The following is a 12,476-nucleotide window of genomic DNA, read 5'->3' on the forward strand; positions in this document are numbered from 1 at the left end:
TATTTCTGGATCTCCGCATTCCCGGAGAATACAGATGGACCTTTGAGTGTGGAGCATCTCACGGTGAAGTGTGAACGGCAGTCCAACCACAACTAGGAATTTCTGATGTTTGTGACAAAAGGAGGCAGCGATGTTAATGTATCATTTCAGCTGAATGGTTTTAGAATGGATTGTTTCGGAGTCTTTAAAAAAGTCAGAATGCCTTTCTGTTTCATCTTATTGCACTTAAAACATTATTTCAACGTTATCGCGACCTCATTTAAATTCCACTTTGTTTAGACTTGTTTCAACGTAAGTTCCAGTTCATTAACACGGTTCTTTTTTTTTTTTTTTTTTTCTTAAGTTTATTTATTTTGAGAGAGAGAGTGAGCAGGGGAGGGACACAGAGAGAGAGGGAGAGAAAGAGAATCCCAAATAGGCTCCACGCTGAGAGCGGAGAGCCTGATGTGGGGCTCCGATCCCTGAACTGTGAGATCATGACCTGAGCTGAAACCAAAATTGAGACACTGAACCAACTGAGCTACCCAGACACCCCTATTAACACATTCTAATAGCTGTTGGTCTAGAACTTGTCCTATGACCAGAAGGCCAGGATTTTTAATTTTTTTTTAATGTTTTATTTTTGAGAGAGAGAGACAGAGTGCAAGGGGGGGGGGGCAGAGAGAGAGAGGGTCACAGAATCCGAAGCAGGCTCCAGGCTGTCAGCACAGAGCCCGATGCGGGGCTCGAACCCACAAACCATGAGATCATGATGTGAGCCAAAGTCAGATGCGTAACCGACTGAGTCACCCAGGTGCCCCCAGAAAGCCAGGATTTTTGGATGAAGGATGTGAAGTTCTATTTAAGTGAGAGTCTCTTAGTCTTTCGTCAATTGCTAGTACCCGTAATGGATCATCAAACGAAGTGACTACAAAGGAATCTGATTTTCTTCCTTCTGCCAAATCACAAGAGAAATTTCCATGTAGGACTTTCTTATAATTCAAAACCAACAGCCAGGGGGAAAACCAAGCTCTTTAGAAGTGTAGGTAGAATAGACAAAAACAGACTCCAGTTTCAGTGCCTAGATGTTGCAATTACTTTAAGTACTGGAGAGTTTTGTTTGCTACTTTGAGATTCTTGGCCTCGTGCACCAGAACTGGAATGTCAGATAATCCATCCCTGTTTGGGTGCGGGAGGGTGTGACTGTATTTGTGTCAAGTGTTGTCACTTTCCTACTAGGTCTAGATAATTGAATATTATGAAGTGCCAAAACCTTTATAAAGAACATGGATGTACGTGCTTATCTCTGTTAATAACGAGGCTGAAAAGGTTCCCGGGACACCGTGCTTCACCCCGCATGTATCCTAGGAGGGGAGTACTCAGGGGTAAATGTAGGTGATGTGCGGCTGGGAAGACAGGAGGAACGCGGACTTAGGGCTGGAAGAAGAAACAGAAGGGAGACGTAAGAAGTCAACAGGAGGCTGGGAAGCAGGACTGACACTCTTATTTACTCACCTATAGAGTTTTCCTAAGTGATTAGACTTACTCCCATGGCTTCAGGTATAACCTAAAATGGCTGGTTCCTAGGTCTATATATTTGGCCCCGAAGACTTGGTTCTATTTGTCTATATCCAACTGCCTCCAAGAATTTCCAGCCGACTATCCACAACTTGACATGTCCAAGGATTGAGACATCTAGTCAAAACTTTCATATTTTCCCCATTTTCTTAGCCTGGACTCCTGCCTCTGGGCTCCTTCCCACTGGCTCACTATAGTCTGTTCTACTGTAGTCTGTTCTAAATATATATATATATATATATATATATATATATATATATATATCCCCCCCAATGTATTCTCTCTTCTTCCATTTCTCCTTGCCCCACACTTAAATTCTCATGGTGTCAATTTTCTCTAATTTTATTTCTTTAACATGTTGGAAAGGAGGAAGAGAAGAAGAGCCCAGATGAAAGATGATGGTGGCTTGGACTAGTGTTGTAGTGGTAAAGCTGGGTACATTTGGGTGATGCAAACGTTTTGGAGATGGTCTGAATGAACACGTAAGTGGAGATGCTATATAGGCTATAAATATAAATTGGAATTCGGAGTGGAGAGAGTAGAGAGAATCGAAAAGATGAGCGAGCCATGTTCTGAGTGCCGAAGAATCCTAACTTTGAGAGGTTAAGTATAAAGGGAGGAGCTTACTCCTCCTCACCCTGAAAAAAAGACAGAAAGACAGAAAGAGAAACTTGGCAAGGGATGGCCAAAGAACATGGTATCACAGAAGCCAAGAGCAGACAACACTTCAAGTTGGAAAGAGTGGTCAACCATCCTGAATGCTGACAAGTTGAATAAGAGAAAACAAAGCCTTTGACTTATCTGCAGCACAGAGATTGATGGCCTTGCTTGGAACAATTGTTGGAATTGTTGAAATTGAGGGGATAGAGTTTGAACTGGAGAGGGCAGTGAGGAGAGGGGTGAGGAAGGAGACGTTAGGTGCAGACCATTCATTTGAGAAAATCTGGCTTGGAAGGGGAGTAGAGAGATGAAGCTTTAGCTGAAGGAGCTGGGACATAGGGCTTTTAGGACGGGCACCTCCACAGTATGCCATGCTGATGGAATGATCCAGTAGAAAGAGAAAGACTGGATGCTGCAGGAAAGAGAAGATGAATAAAGACAGGAAGTCCCGGGGAGGTGAGAAACAGGAAAAAAAAGGAATCTGACAGCAGGGGAGATGCCTCCTCTGTTCTAAAAGGAGGGAAGGCGGAAACATGGAGCCCAAATGAAGACAAGTTTACAGGCTGGTGGCAAGATGAGAGTGCTACCATCTGCTAACTTTTGTTTTCTCAGCATGAAGTGAGATCAATAAACTAAATAAGTGAAAAAAAAAAAAAAAACCTTAAAAAAAAAAACTCCCAAAGTGAATGAATAATTAGTTTGAGGAGAGAGGAGAAGGTAGGAAAACCATCTCGGATTATATTAAAACACTACCTATGCTTAATAAATAGCTTTTATTTGCTCTCTTCTGGGCAGTGTGAGAAACTATTTCTATTTTTACACATTTTCATAAATTTTTATTGTGAATCTTCTCGCCCAGGATCCTTGGACATTTTGCAGGGTTCTGGAGAAAGACCGTGCAGTCAAGGCTGCTGAGGATCGATCTCATGCTGCTAGTTTCTGCGTGGGCAACCGGCCAAGACAGAGTAGTCTCTCCCCAGAACTGGATGAACTGTTGACTATGAGGGTGGAGAGGCATCTGGTTTCAGAATAAATGAACATCCAAGATGGGAAAAAAAATGACACCTCAGCCCTCTCTCTGAAGCTCCAAAAAGACTGTAGTACTTTGAGGTAGCTGTATGTCTTACCAGATAATGGATGAACTCCACCCTGTGATGACAGAGGCCAGATTGGGGGCCACTGGCATCTCCCAACTGTACTGTCTGAGGAGGTCTAGACTTGGATAGAAGTACAAGGGCCAAAAAATAGAGAGATTTTACCAAAATGCTTTAAACAAAGGGCAATCAGTTTGAAAACATAAATTTATGTAAACAGAATCAAGGGAAAAACCATGGACACTGGATTTTAAGGGAACTCGGTGGGGGTGGGGGGAGAGTGCTACCAAACCAGAAAGTGAAACCCAGAGTGAGGTCACTCCAGAGAAGATGGTGACAGCAACAGAATCACTCCGGACAAAGGTCAGAAGACAGGGCTGGACAAACCAAGCACCCTGAGAACAGTGCCCTCCAGACATGAGAGTAACTGAGGGAGGAACACTGGTGTAGAGAGGTTGACAAAAAGGGAAGTCCCTTTTTTAGAAACGCATTGTAATCTGCCAAATTCTCCCTGGAACAATTAATGAACTCAACCTCCACATCTGTATCTACCAGAACTCCTACAGGAAAAAAAGGGTGAATACTTTGAAATCTTCCTACAGATATAAAAAAAATCATTCCTACTTAAACATCAGAACCATTACTGCATAAATCCTGTAAAGTAATGGATTTGGGGACCCTTCCATGAGAACTTATCCCTACTCAACCTTCGAGAGCTCACTATTGACAGAAAGACTATAAACGTGGAAGCAAACGTCCAACATATTGGGCTAGAAGACTAGCTCTGTTTCTCCCCAATCTGCCTTACGTTAATCTAACGAAAACCACAAATGAGAAGATAAAACGTGAATGAAAACAACACCCCCAATTTCTTCCATGTCTTATTATGGATTTCCATTATTTCATTGGTCTTTTGAAAAGACGTATGTGTGTATATACACAACACACATAAAAACAAGCAATAAAATATGATTTTCTTAAAAGAAACCCCAAATATGTTAATACTCTACCTTTACCAAATGGTGGTAAGGACGCCCAATTGATTTACAGCGTCCAGAATATTATGAATGTTTTAAATTAGCTATCCTATGGATAACAATATAAAGGGGAGAAGACATTATTTGCTATGTTTGCTGAATTTAATTTCAAAACTGGTCATGCCACGGAATAGCATCCAGGTAAAAAAAATTTTAGCTCCTGACTGGCAGAACTATTACATGACTCCGTGAAGCCCGAGGGACCTGGGACGCCACAGCACAGGGGTGATCTCTGCATTGGAGGTGGGCTCCATGGAGCTCTAAGACGACGGCCACAGCCCAGAAAAGCACGTGTCCAGTCGGATGGTCTTGGCCACTCCTTCCTCCACAACTGTTCCAGAGAACATGGGCATTTCTGCAGAACACAGCAAAGGTGGCCGGGAGGCTCAAAGGGCAACAAGTCCTATGTTCCTGGTGCCATCAGTATATGACATTATAGTATTCACAATTACAAGCGTGAACTTAAGGCAGCAATCAGAGCTCTTTTTATTGTTATTTATTTATTCCTTTTTTAGACTTTTTAGAAAAACCCAGACTATATGTTTTTTAAAAATGTCACACAGGGGATGCCTATGTGACCAGAGACAGTGGAGTGTCTCTGACTCTTGATTTCAGCTCGGGTCATGATCTCGGGGTTCGTGGGATCGGGCCCCACGTGGGGCTCTGCACTGGCAGCATGGAACCTGCTTTGGCTCCTGTTTCTCTGGCTCCCTCTACTCCCCCCGACAACTCTCTCTCTCTCAAAATAAGTAAATAAGCATTAAAAGGCATTACTATTAAAGGCACAAATTTTGAAAAAGCTTTGTAAAAGTTCACCTTCTTTACTTCCTTCATACTAGAATGTATAGGCCTTGAATTAGTCATTCAAATTAGAATGGTAATAAATCGTGAAAAAAAAATCACAACTTTATTGATACTACTTATGTCCTTTGTGGTTTTTTGGGGGGTCTATTTTCTGTCTATTAATTTCACCTTAAGGCATAAAGGAATCTATGGATTTCTAAATCTATTATCATTTCTAAATGATATAATTATTCATTTATATGCATCCAATATTAATGATTTCTGTGTGCAATAAACAGACAAAATCTTCATCTTCGTGGAGTTTATAAAAACTCTTAGAATCAATACAAGTAAAAATTAACACATGCAAATCAATAGTGAAACATGAAAGTTAATTAGGATGATATTTTCACGTGTTTTCTAGACGTACACAGTATTTTATTTGTGTAATATTGTGTAGACAATATTTAAATTTGTTTTCCAACTAGGACCTCAATATTTTTATCTCGAATTGCTACTGTGTAGATAGATATAAATTCACCTACAACCAAACACCTTAACAGACCTTATTATTTATTTTTCAAACTAATGTTTCGATAGCTTACAATACTTACAATCCAAGATTGGTAGTTATCTGTAACAATTAGCCAAGTTGAGAACAAATATGTTCTACTAAAAATAAGTTGATTTTTATATTCAGGTCTCTAAACATTTTTTTCCTAATTTTCTTGTACAATAAAAAGAAGTTGCTGAAAAACAGCACACTATTCGACCAGGGGAAGATGTTACATATTTAAATTGGAAAGTACTATTACCCAGCAGCATTTTAAAATAAGGGACTATCCTGTGTAGGAGGAACTCAATTTATGCCTCAATTTATATAGTCTAACATAATAGCGTAAGTTTTCTGTACATAATTGAGTTTTCCTTAAAAGTTCCTGGAGGTAGGGGTGCCTGGGTGGCTCAGCCGGTCCAGCATCTGACTTCGGCTCAGGTCATGATCTCATGGTCCGTGAGTTTGAGCCCCACGTCTGGCCCTGTGCTGATAGCTTGGAGCCTAGAGCCTGCTTCGGATTCTATGTCTCCCTCTCTCTCTGCCCCTTCCCCGTTCACGCTCTGTCTCTCTGTCTCAAAAATAAATAAACATTAAAAAAAATTTAAAAAGTTCTTGGAGGTTGGGGCGCCTGGGTGGCTCAGTCAGTTCAGCATCCCACTTCGGCTCAGGTCATAATCTCATGGCTCGTGAGTTCAAGCCCCATGTCAGGTTCTGTGCTGACAGCTCAGAAGCTGGAGCCTGCTTCGGATTCTGTCTCCCTCTCTTTCTGCCCCTCCCCCTGCTTGCGCTCTGTCTCTTTCTCTCTCTCTCTCAAATATAATAAACATTTAAAAAATTATAAATAAATAAAAGTTCTTGGAGGTGTATTTGCACACCCGTGTTCATAGCAGCATCATTCCAACAGCCAAAAGTTGAAAACAACCCACCTGTCCACCGATGGAGGAATGTATACACAAGACATGGGAGATGCATGGAAGAGATTATTACTCGGCTTTAAAAAGGAAAGGAATTGACATATACCACAATGTGGATGAACCCTGAAGACCTTATGCTAAGTGAAATAAGCTGATCACAAAAGGACAATTGCTGTATGATCCCCCTTATACGAGGCAGTACCACTCCCAGAGCAGTCAAATTCGGAGAGAGAGAATGTTCGGTGCCAGGGGCTGGTGGAGAGGGGAATGAACAATTAGTGCTTAACAGGGACAGAGCTTTAGATGGAGAACATGAAAAAGTTCTGGAGAGGGACAGTGGTGATGGTTGCTCAGCAAGGTGAATGAATACCCTTAACGGCACTGAACAGTAGACTTTAAAATGATAAACTTGGGGCACCTGGGTGGCTCAGTAGGCTAAGCATCGGACTTCGGCTCAGGTCACGATCTTATGGTTCGTGGGTTCGAGCCAGGCATTGGGCTCTGTGCCGATAGCTCAGAGTTCAGAGCCTAGAGCCTGGAGCCTGCTTCGGATTCTGTGTCTCCCTCTCTCTGCCCCTCCCTCTGTCACTCTCTGTCTCTCTCTCTTTCTCAAAAATAAATGTTAAATTAAAAAAAATAAAACGATAAACTTTATGTATGTTTTATCACCCTAAAAATGCAAAAAGAAAAAAAAATCCCAATATCATGTAAAAATGGAAAAAAAATTCTTAGTGGTCAATATCATAATAATAATCTATGAATTTGTATTCAAGGGGAAAACTTTCCTACAGGGCATATTCTGTGCTATATGTTCATCCAAACAATAGTCATCCAATATCCTTTATCATTTGTTACTTAAGTGCTCGAATAACAAATAAAATTCACGCGATGCCCATTTATTTAGTGCAGTCATCACTACACGTATATAATATGTCAAAATACACAGTAGCAAGCAATCTCCAGGGTTGGAACACTGGTTGGGTAAAAAGACATAGGAGGCCTGAAAGGAATCCACAAGATTAATTTATATAATATCAAAGGAAGAATGAACTGGGGTGACCAGCATGTATCCAAATATTGCCAGAACTTAGGCGGGGACACTTTGTTTTGAAGTTAGTATGAAAGGAGAATCATTACGTATATTAACTAGGATGTGTCCGCATCTTATGTCCAGGAATGGAAGGCAGAAGTTAGGGGCACCATAAGAAAGAACAGAAGGAAAGCTGTAAGCAGGAGATACTGGAGGCTTTGAGAGGCAGCTGAACGGAAGAGGCATTAAGGGAAAGAAACAGATTAAACCTTGGAGTCTTAGAAAAAAAATGGCGAAAAAGGACAGCCATGTGGGTTAGCAGTTACTAAAGTTCAGCAGTCTGCAGGGAATACGATTGGCGGGAAGTTTCACGAAGGAGATGCATTATGAAAGTGATGATTTACATTAACCTGTCAAGAAAGTGAAGATTACATTAAATAGAGGAGAAAGAAGAGTAATTGGCAACAAGGAGGCTGGTTAAGTGGGAAATGAAATAAAAGGATGTCTATGTCCGTAAAACCGGGAAATAGCTTGTCTCTTGTGTTACTGCAAAAACTATCCTTGGTATAAATAGAAACATCAGCCACAAAGGAACTAAATGTCACCCTCACTGAGCATCCTTCGTGGACCATCAAGCTAAGTCATGCCTCATTTCACTGCACATCAGCAAAGCTCAATTCTACTTGGCTAATGAAAAGAAATTCTGCTAAGAGTACAGAATTAGAAGGCCGCCACGTTCTGGGTTATGCCCTTCTTATTATAATACGGAAGCAGGGTCCATTTGTAGGGGCCAAAGAACAGCAAGAATACAAATGGAGCCCGCAGAGTGAAACCATTTAACCAACCAGGGCTTTAACCTTCTTAAAATTCCTGAAAGATAAGCAAGTGGAAGTGTGGAGTGATACACGATTTGCCCTCGGGCTACCTTCCAGGATTAAAAACTCCTCTATGAGCATTCCCACCGGGACCGTACACTCTTCGCTGTCCAAGGAACAGCCTGTAGTATCTACCTGTGTTAATGAACGTTTCCCAACAGCACTGACCTCTAGCGACAGTGACAGCAGGATATAAGCCAGATGACAGACCCTCTCTGGAAGTGTTTTCTTATCTCCATGAACCTTCAGTACAGCTCTCCTAGCCCTGATTCTTCCAGGTAACTTTATCAGCACTCATTTACCTAATAATTTAATTACCATTTCTAAATCATCTTCTAGGCGACACCTTCTTCCTAAGTCATCTTCCTTAATATATCATCAAGTACTCTCAGAATCAACCAGCCCCCACATGTTCCTTCCCGAACGGTGCAATGATTACTGTGCATTTGCCTGTCACATTTTTTCCCCTAAAAATACAAGTTCCTCTAATATATCTTTTCATGCTCTTCATGGAGGCAGGTGCCCCATCACACGCTGGCAGACACCATTATGTGAACTTCCGTTACAATCCGCATGGTGACTTTTTTACTTCGATAAGCATGTATATCGCATTTAAAAAAATGTTCATCTTTTCCCCCCAATGGAGGGAAAAACACCTTTTTCTTTAAACAGTACACAGTGCACTTGACATTTAAATGCCAAGTACTACAAAGCCATATCAATGGCATTTTCTTGAAAACTTAGTCCCATGATCTATATTAAAATGCTTTGATACATGCATTTTCAATGGGGGCAACTGTACCCCCAAGGGGCCAAAAATTTCCTCTTAGAAGGTGAAAAAAAAACTAACTCTTTTTATGTGTAAAGCACAGATATATACAGAGTACACAGCCAGATGTACAGTATATTTGTGGGACATAATTTCATTGGGCAGAGAGGATGGTGATTAGGAAAAACCTGTCTAGAAAAGGTTCCTCCTTAAGGAGGTGATAACAACAACAACACCAGAAGATTAAAAACACTGTTTTGATGTCAAAACTGTAAGAAATTAATTATAAATACTGTAAGCTCCAAAATAGTTACTTATTAGAGATCCTGGAACTCTCTAGACATGATTTTCTCTAAGATGCTTTCTCTTACTTGTAAGTATTTGGTAATACTTTCTCCTGGATGCCCCTAAGGGATGAATCCTTCCCTATCACTGCTATCATGGTACTTTATAAATGGCCATTGGACTTAATCCCCTCACTACACTGCTTACTTCAAAAGAAGAGACTGTCTTTCTTCATTCAGTGTTTATTTCCACTGTGAGAAAGGCATTGGGGTTGGCCCTGAAGGTACAGTGAAAAACAAGTCAAGGAAGAATGCTGGCCTCCTGGCACTTACAACCTAGTTGTGACAAAGAAAGCCAGGAAGGAGGTAAATGCATGACACAATCTATCAACTACTAAGTGAAAGTTCTGAGGAGGAGATAAACAGGGTGGTAGGAAAGACAGTGGTTAAGAAATCTCAGAGGAGATGATACCTAGCTGGGACCTGAGAGGTAAGTCCGTGATCCAACGGACAGAACAGATTCCAAGCCTAACAGGCCAACAGAAAGACCCTGGGAGGGCAGGGCTGAGGAGGCCAGGAAGGAAGACCCGAGGGGCTGCGAGGCAATGGGGTGGGAAAGGTGGAGCGTGAGACTGGCAGGAAATGATACTGGAAAGTTGGGCCAACGGAAGCGAGTTCCTGCCCTGCTTTTTAAACCCTGGTAAGAGGTCTTGATTTACCTTACAGCAGTGGAATGCCACAAGAGGTTTGTAGACAGAATCCAATTTAAGTGTTAAGAAAATCACTCTGGCTGTATGGGGACCGAAGATCAGGGGAGGCGATGGTGAAAGAAGGAGACAGTTGGGAAGGCTATTCTGATATTCGTAATCCAGGTGAACAAGCTAGCGTGGCAGCGGCAGAGATGGAAAGATATGGACACAGACAAATAACCGAAGCTGAGGACATGGACAGAGAGGAATGGAGGGTGGGTCGAGCTTGAACAACTAAGTGGATGGGGTGACATCCGTCACAATGGGATTTTACCTTGGTTTTATCCATCCCTAGCACACTGCCTGACACCACAGCTAGAATTTACTACAAATTTCTTGAAAAAATGAAGCACTACGCTATGCCAGTTTCATAGTATCTAGAGACAGGTATTATTTTCCTGCCTCTTCCCCGCACCCCCCCCCCCCCCCCCGCCCCGGTCTTAAAAAAAAGGAGGCTGAGGATCAAAAAATAAAGTCTCCAAAGTCATACAACTAGCTGGCCAGGGTCACATCCAGTTTAAACTCAGGACTACAAAATGCTACCCTGGGCTCCTGGCCATAGCTGATCTTTCTTCCCCAGTGAAGTCCACCATTGGGGTATTATGGTAGGGTTGAGTCTCAGACAAAGGCTCCTGACATGGTAGTTTTTGTCCGATTCTGTAAGTGTTCTGGGCTTCTCCACCAGACTCTGAGCTCCTCCAAAGCAGTGACTCTTTCATATTTGAACCATCAGTGAAAGCTAACTGAACAAGTGTGATGGAACTCTCTTCAACCATTAGTGAGACAGTTTACTTGGATGAATTCTTTAAATTCTTTTCTTAATGTTTATTTATTTTTGAGGAAGAGACACAGGATGAGCAGGGGAGGGACAGTGCAAGAGGGAGACACGGAATCTGAAGCAGCCTCCAGGCTCTGAGCTGTCAGCACAGAGCCCGACACGGGGCTTGAACTCATAACAGCGAGATCATGACTTGAGCCAAAGTCGGACACTTAACCGACTCAGCCACCCAGGCGCCCCTTTATTGGATGAATTCTTAATTTCTCACTGGTATGAAGTCCTATTTTTCACTCAGTATGCCACTATCGGCGTCATCTTCTTGTGAATTCTTAATTCTGAAAGAGAGTAGATAGGGACACCCGGGTGGCTCAGTTGGTTAAGCGTCTGAATTCCGCTCAGGTCATGATCTCACGGTTCATGGGTTCCAGCCCCCAGTTGGGCTCTACGCTGACAATGTGGAGTCTGCTTAGGATTCATATTGTCTCTCTCTCTCTGCCCCTCCCTGATTCATACTCAAAATAAATAAAGAAACTTAAAGAAAAAAGTAGATAAAAGTGTCTGATTTTCTAAAGGTCTGACAGTAGATTCTAAATGTAAACTTTAATTTCCCTGACTGATGCCATGATTCTGTTTGGTATTATTCTCACAGTGACCTAACACACAGCTGTTCTTATTCTGGGAAACTTCCATTATCTTTACATGAGGCACCTTCTGACAAGGAAATTCTGTTAAACTTGGCATCCTTAAGTGGTATTACCACAAGTGTGTGTATAAAGTGGTTGGGATTATTTGAAATATAGAATAGTAAGTAAAGTATTGGCAGAAAAATCTCAACTTCCTCCTCCCTCCAACTATTAATTTAAATTCCTTACCAATTTACTAGAGAAATAAGTCATTTACAAACTTTGTATGAGTCTACCTCAAAAGCCAGAAGTAAGAAAATACTTGGAAATTGGAAAATTTGGTTGAGGTAGTGAAGTTAAGGTTGAATTTTACTACAAGTAAAAACACACAGTAAAGATGACAAGAACCAGAAGAAATACAAGGCAGGTATTTCACTGGAGCAATGGCTCTCAACCATGAGTGTAGACTAAAATCCCCTGAAAACTATAGAAGACTTATGAAGGAAACTGAAGAGGACAGAAAGAAATGGAAAAGCATTCCGCGCTCATGGGCGGGAAGAATAAACATTGTTAAAATGTCTATACCACCCAAAGCAATCTACACATTTAATGTAATTCCTATCAAAATACACCAGCATTTTTCACAGAACTAGAACAAACAATTCTAAAATTTGTATGGAACCACAAAAGACCCCAAATACCCACAGAAAGTCTGAAAAAGAAAAACAAAACCGGAAGCATCACAATTCTAGATTTCAAGCTGTATT

At 41.5% G+C, this 12,476-nt stretch overlaps 1 protein-coding gene across 12 annotated transcripts in view; it reads right to left on the reverse strand.

Annotated features, from left to right (window-relative positions):
* The window catches only part of CACNB2 (calcium voltage-gated channel auxiliary subunit beta 2), a 386,015-nt gene that overhangs the window by 68,035 nt on the left and 305,504 nt on the right, over positions 1-12,476 (reverse strand). The window lies entirely within an intron of this gene.

Source organism: Panthera pardus, unplaced genomic scaffold (assembly GCF_024362965.1).
Source record: "Panthera pardus isolate Hobbes unplaced genomic scaffold, ASM2436296v1 HiC_scaffold_6, whole genome shotgun sequence".
Lineage (NCBI taxonomy): Eukaryota > Metazoa > Chordata > Mammalia > Carnivora > Felidae > Panthera > Panthera pardus.